This window comes from Astatotilapia calliptera, chromosome 19, assembly GCF_964374335.1.
Source record: "Astatotilapia calliptera chromosome 19, fAstCal68.1, whole genome shotgun sequence".
In the NCBI taxonomy this organism is placed as follows: domain Eukaryota; kingdom Metazoa; phylum Chordata; class Actinopteri; order Cichliformes; family Cichlidae; genus Astatotilapia; species Astatotilapia calliptera.
In genome coordinates, this window is record NC_137440.1 from 25757781 (window position 1) to 25773755 (window position 15975).

The following is a 15975-nucleotide window of genomic DNA, read 5'->3' on the forward strand; positions in this document are numbered from 1 at the left end:
GACCCATTTCTGTAATATACTCACATATCTATATTATTGCTAATATATATTGTAATATATCTATATCACTAAAGCACTTCTGGATGGATGCAAACTGCATTTCGTTGCCCTGTACCTGTGCATGTGCAATGACAATAAAGTTGAATTCTATTCTATTCTATTCTATTCTATTTATGAAACTCACAACTGTTTTTAAGCCTCTTCTGGTAAGCACGGCATCAAAATTGTACATTAGATTTGAATATTTAGTGAAACGTCCAGCCTGAGAGTCTTCCTTCTGTTCACTGCTCAGTTCTGGGCTTAAATCCCAAAGTGTGTTTGACTGAAGATGTTTGACAAATATAGTTCAGCATCAAAGTTTGTATGAGATAAAGATAATTGTTAAAGAATATAGAAAGAAGATGGAGACAGCGGATGAATTTCTAAGATGTTTTTAATGTCATAACTAAACATCAGAACTCAACTAAATAGAGCCCACTTTGTCTCCTGTGGTGCTCACAGCAAAAATAACTTACTTAGAGGCACCCAATCATAAAGAGAAACCATACCTGACACACCTGTGACCTCCCAACCTTTGTTCTATGTGGATGTGCCCTATCGCATACAAATTCCCACAGACTGCAGTGAATGCTGAGACACCCTAGCACACCTCATGGATCTGAACAACATGATTTCAAATGTGCAATATATATGAAGATATTGAACTGACAGAATAAACTGCATGGATCCCAGATGGAACCACGGGCAGTTTCTTTCTTTGCCTTGTTGGCAACCCAGTAATAATTGCACAAATTACCAGGACTGCTACTAATACTATTAATGTGACTACATTCAAAAGTAAAAACCTTGAACTGACAGTAAAGTCATGTCTGCAGCACCATGTGAATAAAACTAAATAGATTACACATGCAACCTGAATTCCCAAAAAATGTTCAGAAAAGAACGCTTTTCAAATCTCAGAATCCCATCAATTATTTCCAGTGCACAATTTTAAGAAAAATATTTGCTCATTTTGAATAGCAATGTGTCTGACAGTTGGGACAGGGCCATGTGTAGCAGCCCTCTTCTTTAACAATAGTCTGCAAACATCTGGGAACTGAGGAGACCAGCTATTCAACTTTTGGGAGACGAATATTGTCCCATTCTGGCCTGATATAAAATTCTAGCTGGGTCTTCTTTGTCATGTTTTATTTAATAATGTGCCAAATGTTTTCATCTGGTGAAAGGTCTGACCTGCGGGCAAGCCAGTTCAGCACCTTCCACTATGGAGCCGTGCTTTTCTACTGGATGCAGTATGCACGATATCATTATCTTGCTGAAATATGCAAGGCCTTCGATGAAAAAGACGCTGCCTGGATGGGAGCATATGTTGTCCTATACCTTTCAGCACTGATGTAGTGATTCCAAATGTGGAAGCTGCCAGTCCATAGGCACTAATGTACCCCACACCATCAGTCTATTTTAAAACTTTGGATAGCAGTGTTTCTGGATCATGTTCACATATGACTCCTTCTTTGCACGATGGGACTTTAATGTGGATTTGTGGATAGCATGGTGAACAGGCCCGCAGAAGTGCCCGCAGAAGTACCAGCTGAAATTTGGAGGAAAACACATCGGGGATGCAGAGGTCAAGGACAGAAGAGAAGAAAAAAGGTGACGGTGAGACAGCGGAGGCTCGAAGCGAGGAGGAGGTTTAAACCGTGTCTGCCGTCTATCGTGATGGGAAATGTGCGATCGTTGGCAAGTAAAATCGACGAGCTCTCAGCACTGGTACGGAGTCAGAGGGAATACCGAGAGTGTAGCCTGATGTGTTTCACCGAATCATGGCTGCACCAGGTCATTCCCGATGAGAATGCTTCCGTGGAAGGCTTCCACACTGTTCGGGCGGACAGGGACAGCATCGCTAGCGGTAAGCGTAAAGGAGGTGGGCTTGCTGTTTTAGTTAACAACCGGTGGTGTAACCCTGCCAACATAACAATCAAAGAAAGGATTTGTTGCCCGGACACTGAACTGTGTGCTGTTGGACTCAGGCCGTATTATTTACCCAGGGAATTCTCTCACGTCATCTTGGTGGCTGTTTATGTTCCCCCCTCTGCTAACCCCACAGCTGCATGTGACACTATCCACTCTGCCATAGCTCGGCTACAGACTCAGCACCCGAGTGCCTTTATTGTGATCTCGGGTGACTTCAACCATGTATCACTGGACAATACACTACCAACATTCAAACAATATGTGGACTGTCCCACCAGGGGAGAGAAAACTTTAGACTTACTGTATGCTAACGTCAAGGATGCATACAGCTCCTCCTCCCTCCCCCCACTTGGTAGGTCAGATCATAACCTGATTCACCTCACCCCCCGCTATGTGCCAATTGTGAGGAGGGAACCTGTGACCACCAGGACTGTTAGGAGGTGGTCAGAGGAGGCAATAGCGGAACTACAGGGCTGTTTCGAGGTGACCGACTGGGAAACACTCTGTGAGCCTCACGCCGAGGACATCAATGGGCTTACTGAGTGTATCACAGACTACATAACTTTCTGCACCGACTCCATTGTTCCAGCTCAGACTGTTCATTGTTACCCAAATAACAAGCCGTGGGTGACTAAGGACATCAAAGCCCTCCTCAACAACAAGAAGAGGGCTTTCAGAGGGGGCAACAAAGAGGAGGTGAGGAAGGTCCAGGTGTTACTAAAGGACAAGATCAGAGAGGCTAAGGACAATTACAGGAGGAAGCTGGAGTGGAAACTCCAGCAGAACAGCATGAGAGAGGTGTGGAGGGGCATGAAGACCATCACTGGATTCAGGCCAACCAACAGCAGGGGAGCTGAGGGAGGTGAGAATAGAGCCGACGAGTTGAATCTGTTTTTCAATAGATTCGACACCACAGTGTCTGCTCCCACCCCCACAACCTCACCTGCAGTCAGCCTGGAATCCAGAGCCACACCACTGTGCCAGCCTCTCTCTTCACATGTTGCCTCCTGTGAGATTCCTGACACCCCTCCCCCACCCATCACCTTCACTCAATACCAGGTTGAGATGCAAATGAGGAGACTTCACTCAGGCAAGTCTGCTGGACCAGACGGAGTGAGTCCCCTTGTCCTCAAGGCCTGTGCCCCCCAGCTGTGTGGAGTCTTTCATAAACTGTTTATGCTGAGTCTGAGTCTGCAGAGGGTCCCGGTGATGTGGAAGACATCATGCCTCGTCCCTGTACCAAAGACGCCTCGTCCCAGTGGCCCCCAGGATTACAGGCCCGTGGCACTGACCTCCCACATCATGAAGACCCTGGAAAGGCTCATCCTGGACCAGCTGCGACCCATAGTAAGACCACATCTGGATCCCCTTCAGTTCGCTTATCAGCCTCGTCTCGGAACAGAGGACGCCATCATCTACCTGCTCAATCGTGTCTACACCCATCTGGACCAGCCGGCGAGCACTGTGAGGGTCATGTTTTTTGACTTTTCCAGTGCTTTCAACACCATCAGGCCGACCCTCCTGGGTGATAAGTTAGCAGCGATGCAGGTGGATGCTTCTCTGGTGTCCTGGATTGTTGATTACCTGACAGGAAGACCACAATATGTACGTCTCCCACAGTGTGTGTCTGACAAGGTGATTAGCAACACAGGGGCACCACAGGGGACTGTCCTCTCCCCCTTCCTCTTCACCCTCTACACCACAGACTTCAGCCACTGCACAGAGACCTGCCATCTTCAGAAGTTTTCTGATGACTCTGCGGTGGTTGGATGCATCAGCAGGGATGATGAGACAGAGTACCGGGCTGTGGTCGACTCCTTTGTCACGTGGTGTGAGCAGAATCATCTGCAGCTCAACGTGGCAAAGACCAAGGAACTGATCGTGGACTTCAGGAAGACCAGGAAACACTTGACCCCTGTTTCAATCCAGGGGGTCAGTGTTGACATTGTGGAGGACTATAAATACCTTGGAGTACACATTGACAATAAACTGGACTGGGCTAAAAACACCACAGCACTTTACAGGAAGGGCCAGAGTCGTCTCTATTTTTTGAGGCGACTGAGGTCCTTCAACATCTGCCAGAAAATGCTGAGGATTTTCTATGAGTCTGTGGTGGCCAGTGCGATCCTCTATGCTGTTGCATGCTGGGGGAGCAGGCTGAGGGTCGCAGATGCCAACAGACTTAATAAACTGATCCGTAAGGCCAGCAATGTTGTGGGGATGGAGCTGGACTCCCTCAAGGTGGTGTCGGAGAGGCGGATGCTGTCCAAGATAAAGACAATGTTGGATAACACCTCCCACCCACTCCATGACATGTTGGTCAGTCACAGGAGCTCGTTCAGTGAGAGACTGAGATTACCGAAAAGCACCACTGAACGACACAGGAAATCATTCCTGCCTGTGGCCATCTCCCTGTACAACGCATCCACTTAACACACTGTTTGCTGCTACAACTACACATGTTTCTTTTCCAAATATTTATTTATAAGTGACTTATGTATGTATGTATGTATATATATGTATATATTGTACTATTCTTAGTTAGCGTATTGTCTGTCTTGTCTTAATGTTGGTTTAAAATGGAGCACTGTAACAAAAAATAATTTCCCCCAGGGATCAATAAAGTATTCTGATTCTGATTCTGATTCTGATTGAACTGTGTTCCCACTGATTCCTGAACCGATGCAGTGATTTCATGAGATATTAATACCGGTTTTTAATGCAGTGCCATCTGAGGGCCTGAAGATCTCAGGCATCCACTACTGATTTTCTACCTTCTCCCTTGAGCGTGAAGATTTCTCCAGATTCTCTAAACATTTTGATGATATTATTTATTATGTGGGAAGTCTTCATAATTTTACGTTAACCAACATTATTCTGAGAATGTTCCAGAATTTGTATATACAGTCATATCACATACCTCTGGCCAGTTAATGAATGAATCCAATTAATCTGCTGCTCCAGTGGTTTCTTTATAGAAAAATATTGTTTGTATGTGTTGCCACTAGGGCACAGTCTACTAAAACAGTCTGCTCTGTGAAAACAGAAATCTAAAATGCAAGCAATGTCATGTGACACCCTTAATAAGTCTCTAATACCTAATCTAAAGTCCTCCTAATCTAATACCAGTGCTCTCTTTAGACCGTCGAGTAAGTTAGCCCTTGTGCTCTGACCCCTCACAAAGAAAAAAAAAGAAAGAAAATGTAACTCCTAGATCGATAAGTTGAAGGACAACAGGGAATGAGTGTGAAAAGAAGTGACACGTACGCACACGTGTGTAAAGATCTCCTGAAGGAGAGGTCAGAAAGAGGTGAGCCCTGTTTTTAAATGATTTTAACCCAAGCTAAGGCTTTGAGGAAAGGAGAAGTCTCAGGAGCGGCTAACACTGGCTTTGATGCTTCCAACTGATGTTGATATACTACTTTGAGGCCATCGGACATATAGGGTATTAAAAAATATTTGAGGCTACTGAGGGCTAAGTTAGAGCTACCTTTGGGCTGCTTAAAAGCACAATGTTATTACTACATATTGTGCATGTAATAATCAGTCGCGAGTCAGGCCATTTTAATTTGGCCTTCATAAAAACTCTCTGACAATTAGAATTTCAAATTATCCTAGTCTCTTGCAAGTGAAACCGTACAAACTTTCCATCCTGTTCTGCACCAGCAGCTCAGACAGCCATTGTACACGGGGTAGCGAGTCTACACAAGGACCCAGCAGCTTCATTATACTCCCAGTCTCATCACAGTACACCCAGCCAGAAAGCAGCCACCGTGCCGGTCGGCGCTGCCGAGCCTGCCAACCGTCCACATGTCCTGAGCACGGCTGAAGTGGGCGCGGCCTGCAGAGAGATGCTTTACTGCCTCCACAGGAACATCAGGAGTGCAGTTCTGCTTGCTGTCCCCACACATATGGCCTTGTTTTTCATTTTTTTGGGTGTACACAGCGGAGAGGAGATGGTGAAGCTAGTAAAGAGGAGAAAGCAACAGAAAGGAAGAAGGAGATAGAGATGACCAGACAAAGACAGACTGGAAGAAAAAGAGAAAGAGAGAGGAAGAAAGGCAGAGCGGCAAGAAATGAGTAATTGAGGGAGATAGAGAGAAAAGGGTTGAGAGGGTGTGAAATGCGAGAAGAGAGTTTGATTTGTTTTTCGGCAGTGTCGTGCTGTCACAGAAATGTGTTTACCAGCCCCTACTTTGCCATTAGTGACACTTGGGCGCTCCTGTAGAAGAAACCAAATAGGTTGATAACTGCCTCATGTATCCTCCAAATATCCCCATAGCTCTCCATCTGTTGGACTGTGTCTGTCCGTATGTCTCCTCTCCTCTCGTCATCAGTTCCCCCTCTCTCTGTCTCCCTTTTCTCGCCTTTTGTTTTTTTCCCCCTCTTGTTCCTGTCTGTTACCTACTCGTGCTCAACCTTCCTCCAGGTTTGAGTCACTGCTGAAGCCGAATCAAGGTTAGAGCAGTGAAGAGCATGCAAATTAGAGAGAGCAGGACGGACGCAGATGCTGTGTCCAATTTTAGGGATCACCTCCTTTGAGAGATGTGGCCTACTGAGGTCTAGCGTCCTAAAATAAGTCTGGCTGTAGAAGATTTAAAATAGAATCATTGTGAGTTTCTGCTGCAAAGACTTTTGCAGGTTTTGTCGCAGTTATTAGAAATACTCTTGCTGGTAGCCTACCTGACCACAAATACCTATTTAGGATGACAGTCCATCCTACATTTCCTGTTACAGACACGCCACTAGGATAGCTAACAGCTGGGGTTGAGGCTGATTCAATGAGCACATGATAAAGAAAAAGGTCAACTCTGTACAAAGATAATTTGCACTACTGACGTTTCACAGACGAGTGACCACTTACCACCTAACAGCACTGACTCGTCCGCTATTTGGAACGAGTGATAATCATGGTGATGATGAAGGATCAAATGAATAAGGCCTCAGTGACACAGGCCTAGAGAGCAGTCTCCAACAATTTAGACAACTTTCAGGCATGAGGGAAAAATCAGTACTCCAAACTCGTTGCGAGTGGTTGTTAGAGGTTTATGGCAATTGCTGGGTAAATGATCTCTAAAGCATCAATCAGAGGCCCAGACTGGCCAGTGACCCCCTTGGCAACTACTTGTCGCTAGGGAAAACTGGTTGGGAAAAATGTCCTTGTGACTTCTATGGTTGACCACTGAAGCGACTGTGTTTTATACTGGAAAAGTGCATCTCTTTCAGAGACTGACCTTGATTTTGACTCTCTCAGAGCAAAATGTAAATACTACTATAAGCATCCAGCGCACACTATATGCTGAAACAGGATTACAAGAACGCAAAAGACCACAACAAGGGGTGATCTTGCATTAACAGCTGCTGGCTGGCTATTACATAACTCCCGAGTCCCTATTAGCAATGCAAATGGAAATGGAAAAGAAAGAGAAAAAAAAGACAGTATATTGTTCCCAGAGGAACCCTCGCTAGTGGGTACTTACTCTGAGACAGTCCCCTGGAACTATTTTGTCCAAGCGCTGCTGTTTAGAGGTGCAAAACAACAAGAAAACTGGTGATTATCTAAAAGGATATCGGCAGACCGTGGACTAAGAATGGGTTAGCTGTGTCCTTGAGATCTTTGCACTTTACCTATTGACATCTTTTCAATATGAAATACAATGCATGCCTGTCAAACTTTTTCCATTTTCCAAAACAGGTGCATGAAGCCATTTAATGCTCACTTTCTCATCTCCTCTGCCCTCTTTGTTCCTAATCTTTTTTTAATCTTTTTGAATCCCAAACCCCATACTCATAAAAATACCATTTCACACTGAACAAATAGCCCTTTCTTTTCTTTCTTTCTTTCTTTTTTTTTTTTTTTTTTGGCTATTCACACATCTTATGTCTTTTTTTGTCTATAACCTGCCAGTCACCTTCATACAGTTGTACCTCTGACTTCATAGCACTTTTGTCTTTCAACCTGGCTGCTTTTATCTCCCTTGCCTGCATAATAGCTCGTGTATCCATCTTGCTGCCAATCTCTGCAGCCCCTCTATTTTGCCCTTTAGCAGCCTGCAAGGTCTCTCTGTGTCTCCGCCAGGCTGTCAGACTCACTTTCTCAGACTCAGCTCTTGCAGACTGCGTTGACTAACAGAAACTCCTCAATGCTGGAAGTGACATTATGTGAAGAGCTTAGAATAAGTCCCAAATAAGACATACTTATAACTGTCATGGTCATGGGTCATTTGACCCAGTGTTTTGTGTTTATTTATTTTTTAAATTATTTTGTTGTTGTTATTATGATCCTTTGTTCTAGTTTATGTTGATTTGTTTATGTGTTTGGGTTTACACCCTTTGGTTCTTAAGAGGTTTGGTTTTGCGCTCCCTCTGTTTTGTGTCTGCTCATGTGTTCCCTCTGTTCTGTCTGTACCGCATCTCAGAGTCCAGTCTGTGCATTTCCTGTTTTATTTTGAAGGTCTGTGTCTTTTGTCAGTGTGTTCTGTTTGTGCTCTCCCTGTCTCGTCAGTGTAATCAGTGTCAGCCGTGTCTCCCAGCTGTTTCCTCTTAGCTCTGTTCACCTCTTGTATTCGCGTCTTTCCCTGCTCGTTGTCGCGTCGTAAAATCAACCTTCATCATGTGATCCGTTAACCTGTTTGCCTGCCCGTTAGTTTATGTTTTCCCAGTATAGTTGTCTCCTGTTTAATCTGCAACTGGCAATAAAGCTGTTTGTTTTCAGTTTCACCCTTGCCTCCGTGAGTCCGCATTTTGGGTCCTTTTCCCTGCCTGCCTGCACACAGACAAGACAATAACGAATCTGAGTGACGCCAACAACCCAAGCAAAGTGACAACATTTAAAAAATGAACCTTGCTCTTATTTGACAATAGAAATCTGACCTTAATTGACAAAAAGATGCCAGTTTTGCTTTTATAGATAGATTATAAAATGCCATTCAGTCTTCCCTTCTCCTCCACTGCATTGAATAATCCTGCCAAAAGCAGGCTGGAGGTGAAAGGTGCGACTACGCTGGGTCTCGCTGCGGCTGCTGCCAAATTCTTTAAAGGCGTAAGCCTCTTCTCATATTCTAGTGTCAGACCTGTCACAGAGCGGTGCTCAAAGAGCAAGATAGAAAATACCCTTTGTTAATATTTTAACGGCCCTAATGGTTAGAGATCAGACAGAGTGACAGGAACAGGTAAAGCAGATTGAATCCAATGGTCAATACATAGAAGAGAGCTGAGCCAAAGTAGTCTACTCTCAGGATTTCTTTCTTTTCTTTTTTTTTAAGTCAACATTCGACATTGCAGTGTTGACTTAAAGCTGTTGACTTAAGGGATGGAAAAGTAATGGAGGAGAACAGAAAAAGATGATGGGAAAAAAGAGTATTAAATATAATGGAAAAATATCAAAGACAAAATCTGTTCTGTGGGTGTATGTCGCCATCTGCGTCTCTATGTGTATGAGTTAGTGAAAGTCCGCCGAGCCTTGTGGCCGTGTGCGTGCGCATGTTTGTGTGCCATCTTGGGAGCAGCTTGTGAATGGGAGGATTTAAAGGGGAGAAGTTTGAGCAGAAAGCTGCTGGAGGTAATCTTGTGGCCTACAGCTGATAACAGCTTTCCACCTGGAGCCTCTTAACAAACGCCTGGACCACCATCAATCAACCAAATGTCCTTCAGAGAGAGAGAGAGTGAGAGAGAGAGAGAGAGAGAGAGAGAGACTGAAAGTGTTTGAAGTTTAGAGATTAAGAATGACGTGATGCAGTGCAGGACTATCAATTTAACCTTTTAAAGCCTAAACCATGAAATAAATGCCACAAAATTCTATTTAAAAAAAACAAGTGTTTTTTAACATTCTGAAAATGTTTTAACAATAAATTAGATCATAATATATGTAATTTGCATTTATATTTGAATCACAGTGGCGATTTAGAAATCGCAAAAACTCAATGTATCAAATGGCATTACTGTGTCAAACATTTGAGGATGGAAATACATGCAACTTTTTGGGGGGTTTTGCTCATATTTACAATCATTTTCAAAGGGCTCTCCATCAATCTGCTCTTTAAGTCTGCCCGCTGTTATCAGATCCAAACTCCTCTGTTCCCAATGTCAAACAAACAGTGTGGCATCACTGAGAGTTAAAAACTGTCTAAATTCTTTAATCTTTAATAAAATGATCTGGCTGCTCTTCCAGGTGTAACAATAATATTTAACATCCAAGCATCCATGAAAACAGGACTTGTGAAGATGAACAGAGTTAGAAGTTAGCAGGGAGTTAGCTCGCTAGTTCCCATCCAAAGATGATATACCATGTTCTGACTGAGGGATTTCTAAAAAATAAAAACGTACAGCTCTGCTATCACTTCGGACATAAATGAAGACAGAAAAAGAAATATCAGTGATGTTTGTAGGGTTACTGAAGTTGCAGCAGCTAGCGTATGATACATGGTTAGCTTACTAGTTTCCATTCAATAAAAGGTAACATGAGGGTTCTCGATGGTTAGAGAGACAAATGCAATCGCATTACAGGAAAAAGATGCTTTAAACAGACCAGACTTCAGTTAGGAGATCAACTGAGATAATCTATCCACAATATGAGGTTAGTCATTATTATACTGCTGCATGGTTTGGATTACTCATTATGAAAAATTCCTGAAATCTCTTTTAGCCTCAGAGTGATTCTTTCCTGATGTGATCAAGTATTTGGTGTCTGGCAAACCATCAAACCATGAGCTGTTAGGCAGTAGTTACATCGTAAGGTTTTAAAAACTGAACTTTAAAACATGCTACAGATGAATTGTGCTGCTAAAAACCCAGAGAAGCCAACAGTGATCACTGAGTATTTTGTAGGGGCTTGTTCAGCTTTAATATATCAAGATATAAAGCATTAAAACACTAACACAAGACAACAGAGTTAATGAATGCAGAGTAGTTTGGACCCATAAGCAGGGTTCATATGCTATCACTTAGCAACCGGTGACATAAAATTACTAGTTGCAGACATCCTATCAAAAAGGTCTTTTGTGATCCTGAATTGTGCTTTTTCAGGTCTAAGAAAATGATTTAAGGGTCAACCCATGGGTGACCTAGATTGGTCCTCAATAAAAGTCTTCATTTTAGCTCAAACCATGTTACAAATCTGAAGTGTGGAGTAAAAGTAGCCCACCTCACAGTGTCAGTGCCAGTGAGGTCACTGTTTGGTGAGATTACAGGTGCACATTATCTGTGTTTTACCGGGTGAAAAACAACTGCAGCTTGAGATCGTAATAAGAAATATAGTCTGATATGAAGTTACTTTTCAAGTACCCAACCTGAACTCAAGCTGTTACAATAAATTGGTGTGGCAGTCTTTAAACTTCAGAAGTCTGCAACACGAGAAATGCATGGTGGAAAATCTTAAACTGTATCCCAGACGTGATTGGGATGCATGCGGTGGCACATCAAATGTGTGCGAGCGTGTGTGCGCACATCTGTCCGTCTGTCTGGTCCTGGCCTAATAGGGGCTCAGCCCACGCGTTGCTGACAGAAAATCAATGACCCACTCTGTAGGCCCAATACTTCCACCTCTATGTAGTGAGAGAGAGAGGAGGAGAGAGCGAGGTTGACCCACAGTAAACACTATGGATTCATGTCCAGGGCTTATGACAGAGTTGTCACACATCTCCTGTCACTGAATCTTGATTTCCATTGTGGACTCTAATCTTCCTGGGCTTTCATGCTTGCACGCAACCTTGAGAGCACACAAATTAGTACACCAGATGCACAACACCATTTGCACTACTAAAAAAGCATTAAGCTAGAGACTTGCAGTCTAACGTTCCCCCACTGGGGTCAGGTTAATCAGATTACCCACAACTTTAGTCATTAAAGACGCTTCTTGGGCAACAGAACAGATGAGAAACAATAAAAGAAAATGGAAAGAAGAGTTCCACGGAGTTAAACAGTAAAAGTGCAGATTGTGTACTGTCTTGTCTGCATTCTGGCAGTCAACTGTGGTTCTTGCTGAGTCTGAGACAAGGCACGTGGGAGCTGTGTGAAAATCTGCAGTAAAGGTGTGAGGACTCAAAGTTAAATTAGAATTTTAAGATAAGATAAAATGAAATTTTAATGATCCCTATGGGGGAATTAGTTGGGTACAGCAGCAAAAGTAATATGATTCGACAGCAAAATTGGCTATACAGAACAAAGGGGAAAAGGAAAAAAAACACACAATAGGGGATATCTTAACCCGAGTGGGGAGAGCCTCTGTACATGTATTGACTCACAATCACTGGACACTTTATTAAATATCTAATCAGTCAATCACAGCAGCAACACAATGCATTTAGGTATGGAGACAAAACAAGCTCAAACAGAGCATCAGCATGGGGAAGAAAGATGAGTTATGTGACTTTGAATGTGGCATGGTTGTTGCTGCTGGTGTGAGTACTTCAGAACCTGCTGTGGCTTTCTCACACAACCATCTCTACACTTTTAGGGGACGGACTGAAAAAGAGAAAATATCCAGATCCAAACGACAGTTCTCTGAGTGAGAAAGCTGTGTTGATGACAGTTTCTGAGGAGAATAGCCAAACTGCTTTGAGCTCAAGAAGGCATTGGTAACCCAGCTGACCAATCATTACAAATAAAGTATGCAGAAGTGCATCTCTTAATACAAGTACTCTGAAGCAGATGGGTTATAGCAGCAGAAGACCATAGCAGGTGGCACTCTCCCCAGCTGAAGCAGTTCAGAAGGCAAAAGGAAGTCCAGCCAGGTACTGGTAATGAAGTGGCTAGTGAGTGCACATCGCATTGCTAATATGTGCTGAATACAGTATGCATATGTGAGATGAAATGTCTCTGAATCTCAGCTGTAATAAGAATTCCCTGCTGTGTTTGAAACTGGTCGAAACATCGTTACTTGTTTTAAGAAAGGCCTCTTAAAATTATCAAATTTTTACATGCAGTTCACAAAGCCTGAAATGATAAGGCTTATCTGCAGTAAGGACAGGCAGAGTAGTGGCTTTGTTGCAGAGCCAAGACAGTTCACAGAGAAACACTTCATGGTGGCCGGACGGGTGAACAAATGTCGCACTGACATCGGAGATTGTGATGCTTGTTGGATTTTTCCTCCCTGAAGTTTTTCCTGTAACTATGATGCTCTCACTAAACCTCAAAGGACATGTCCGAGCTATTTAAAAAAAAAAACCCAAAAAAACCCCCATGGATTTTGGCATTCTTGTAAGGCGTCACATGAGAAACTCATTATATGCTTTCATATCTGAGCATAAAGGTCTGGACTGCTGTTTGCCATCTTTGCAGGGCTTACATGCCACTTTCCAGTCTTTGTGCTAAGTTAAGTGAGCGGGAGGGTATCATTCTTATCAAATAACTCACTGCCACAAAGCAAATAAATGCATTTCCCTCTTTTTCTGCAGCGCTGATTTGTAATCATTTTGAAGGCTTTAAAGGCAATGACTTTCCGAACCAACTGGATCAGGCTGAATTGCGTTTGGTTTTCTGATTAATGGAATGAAAATGTAATATAACAGAAGAGAAGTGACCAGAACTGAACTAAACTGAGCATAATGAAATGGAACAGACTGGAGTGGATAGAGGCAGGAGAGCAGAATCAAAAGGGAAGGACCAAAACAGTATGTTGTCGAGCAGAACAGATCGCCATACAGCGGATTAAAACGGAGCAAAGCGAAATGGACTGAAATATACAAACAGGGATGCCACAGAAGAAAACAGAAAGCCAAGGACAGAATAAATAAATGTTAAGAATAAGTAAACACTAAACAAAGCCAGAGCCCGGCAGGGCAGGGCAGAAGAAATGGAATCAGGCGGCCTAGAGGAGGTCAGCCGACTCCCGCCGCAAGCTCTGTCTCCCGCTGTTGTGTGGATTTCCCTGCGAAATACTGGATCACATTGTAATCTCAGTCTAATACACAAATCCCCAACCCCAATCCAATCAAACCTAATACTCCCACTGGGCCAAGCAAGAGCCACCCACCCGCCATCCCCCCCATCAGCTTCATCAAACACCAACATCGCTCGGCACTTCTGAGAGGTGGAATCTCCTCGTCAAAGCGGTGTAAGTGTATGAAAGGATTTACGTATTTGGCACTGGAGGGTGTAGCGCCCATGTCAAAAAGCTTTTGAGGAAATGTTTTGCTCTGTAAAATAACATCTTTTTATTTGAGGTGTTTGGATGAAATGGGAGTGAAGGTTCAATACTACAAGACTCAGATCAAACGGCATATGTAGAGTCACAATATGTTTCATTTTAATTCACATAAATGCAGGAGAGAAATAGTGTGGACTTAAAACACACACAGGGATATAGCATGTGTGTGTAACTGTGTGTCTGTGTGCATGTAATGCCCAGCCGGCAGTGTTTAATGCTGTCCCAGAGGGTTTTAATCCAGATTATCAGGAGTATAAAGTCACCGAGTCTCCCTCTCAGCTCAGCCTAGTCTAACGCTTAGCGTCCACACACAGACACACAAATCTCCTCACTCTTGCTTTCCCTTTTTCAATCTGTCTCACACACGCTTGCATACACAAAAGGGGGGTTGGAGGATTGGGAAGGGGTGGGCCTTGGTTGGATTATCCTCTAGGGGGTGCTGTGTATCCAGAAACAAAGCCTCATCCTGGTTGGTGTGTCTGAAGCAGACGATGTCGCCTCATGGCTGCGATTCAACACGCTGCGTGAAGACCTCAGATCAGCCGCATTCAGCTTGACCCATTTCAGCATATTCACAATGTTACTGTTGACTCGTTTTACATTTCTATGATGCCTTCACCCTGCAAATCCTCTTTGTCTTACAAGAAATAAACATCTGATCCCGTGACATAACAACCGAGGCATATATATCCAAACGGTACCAGTTATCGATAGCCGTTTAGGTCATAAGCAAATGCCAGATTTCCCATCCACCTTTGAGGCAGCCGCTCCATCATTTACATACAGCAGTGTGATCTGCATATCGACCAGTTGGTCTGGATTCATTTCAGTGTGTTTAATCTGAGAGTGGAGATTGATGCTTGCAGCAGGGTAGGCTGGTCCGTGTATGTTTCCTCATATTCCCTCGCTCACTCAGACGTTGCAGTGACAGGCAGTCTGATTGGATCACAACCAATCATTTTCCACTCAAATAGAGAGCAAATGAAATGTCTCTGCTACATGCAGTGCTGTGCATGGTTAGGATCCAGTAGGCACAGAGGCCCTTCCCTTATTTTCCTCTGTAAATACAGCGAATATCTGTATAGTTTCTTGCTCTTCGTCTTCTCTTTTGCTGTATTGTTGCTTTCCCCTCTGAGATCGCACTACCTCTAGGTTTTTCTCCCCCTCTTTCGCATTCTCGCTGCATGCATGTTTCCCGGTGCTCTGTAAATTAGGCTGAAAATGGAAGATTAACCTCTGGAGATGAGAAGCTTTCTTAATGCGCTCTGTTCCTCTCGCTCCTGGTCTCTTTTCAGTAAACCACTGCATTACAATATTATTTAATGGGAGCATCTAATTGGAATCAGCTGGAAAGCAGAGAAACTGGGTGGCCAAACCTTTTACTAGGCTGTTAGATTCAAACATGGAGGATTATGCTCATTAAAACACTCTAGTGCTCAATTTATTTTGTGTGAAAGTGTGTGTGTGTTTGTCAAGACAGATGAGGCAAGTGGGGAGTTTTCTGGAAATTTGCATGTGCATCATTCATGGTTGCACAAGTTACTTGACCTCATTATTTCACCTAATAATTGAAAATTGTTCCCAAAACTACATTTTTCCAGCATTAAACATTTGAATTATCAGTGGATTGTCATTCTATGGGCCTTTGTTGCATTTTGTACCTCTAAAAATGTTCCAGCTAACTTCCTGTATAGTTTACTGGCTTCAGCGTGGGTCCCTCTGCAATCAAAATGAGTAAATACACGAGTCCTTGTTTGCTGCTCCTTTAAACAATTACAAAGGAAGCTTTTTTAGCAGATGTGGGCGGCCTTTTCTGGTTCTGTTCAGTGTGAACGTTGCATTGCAATCCTACAGTA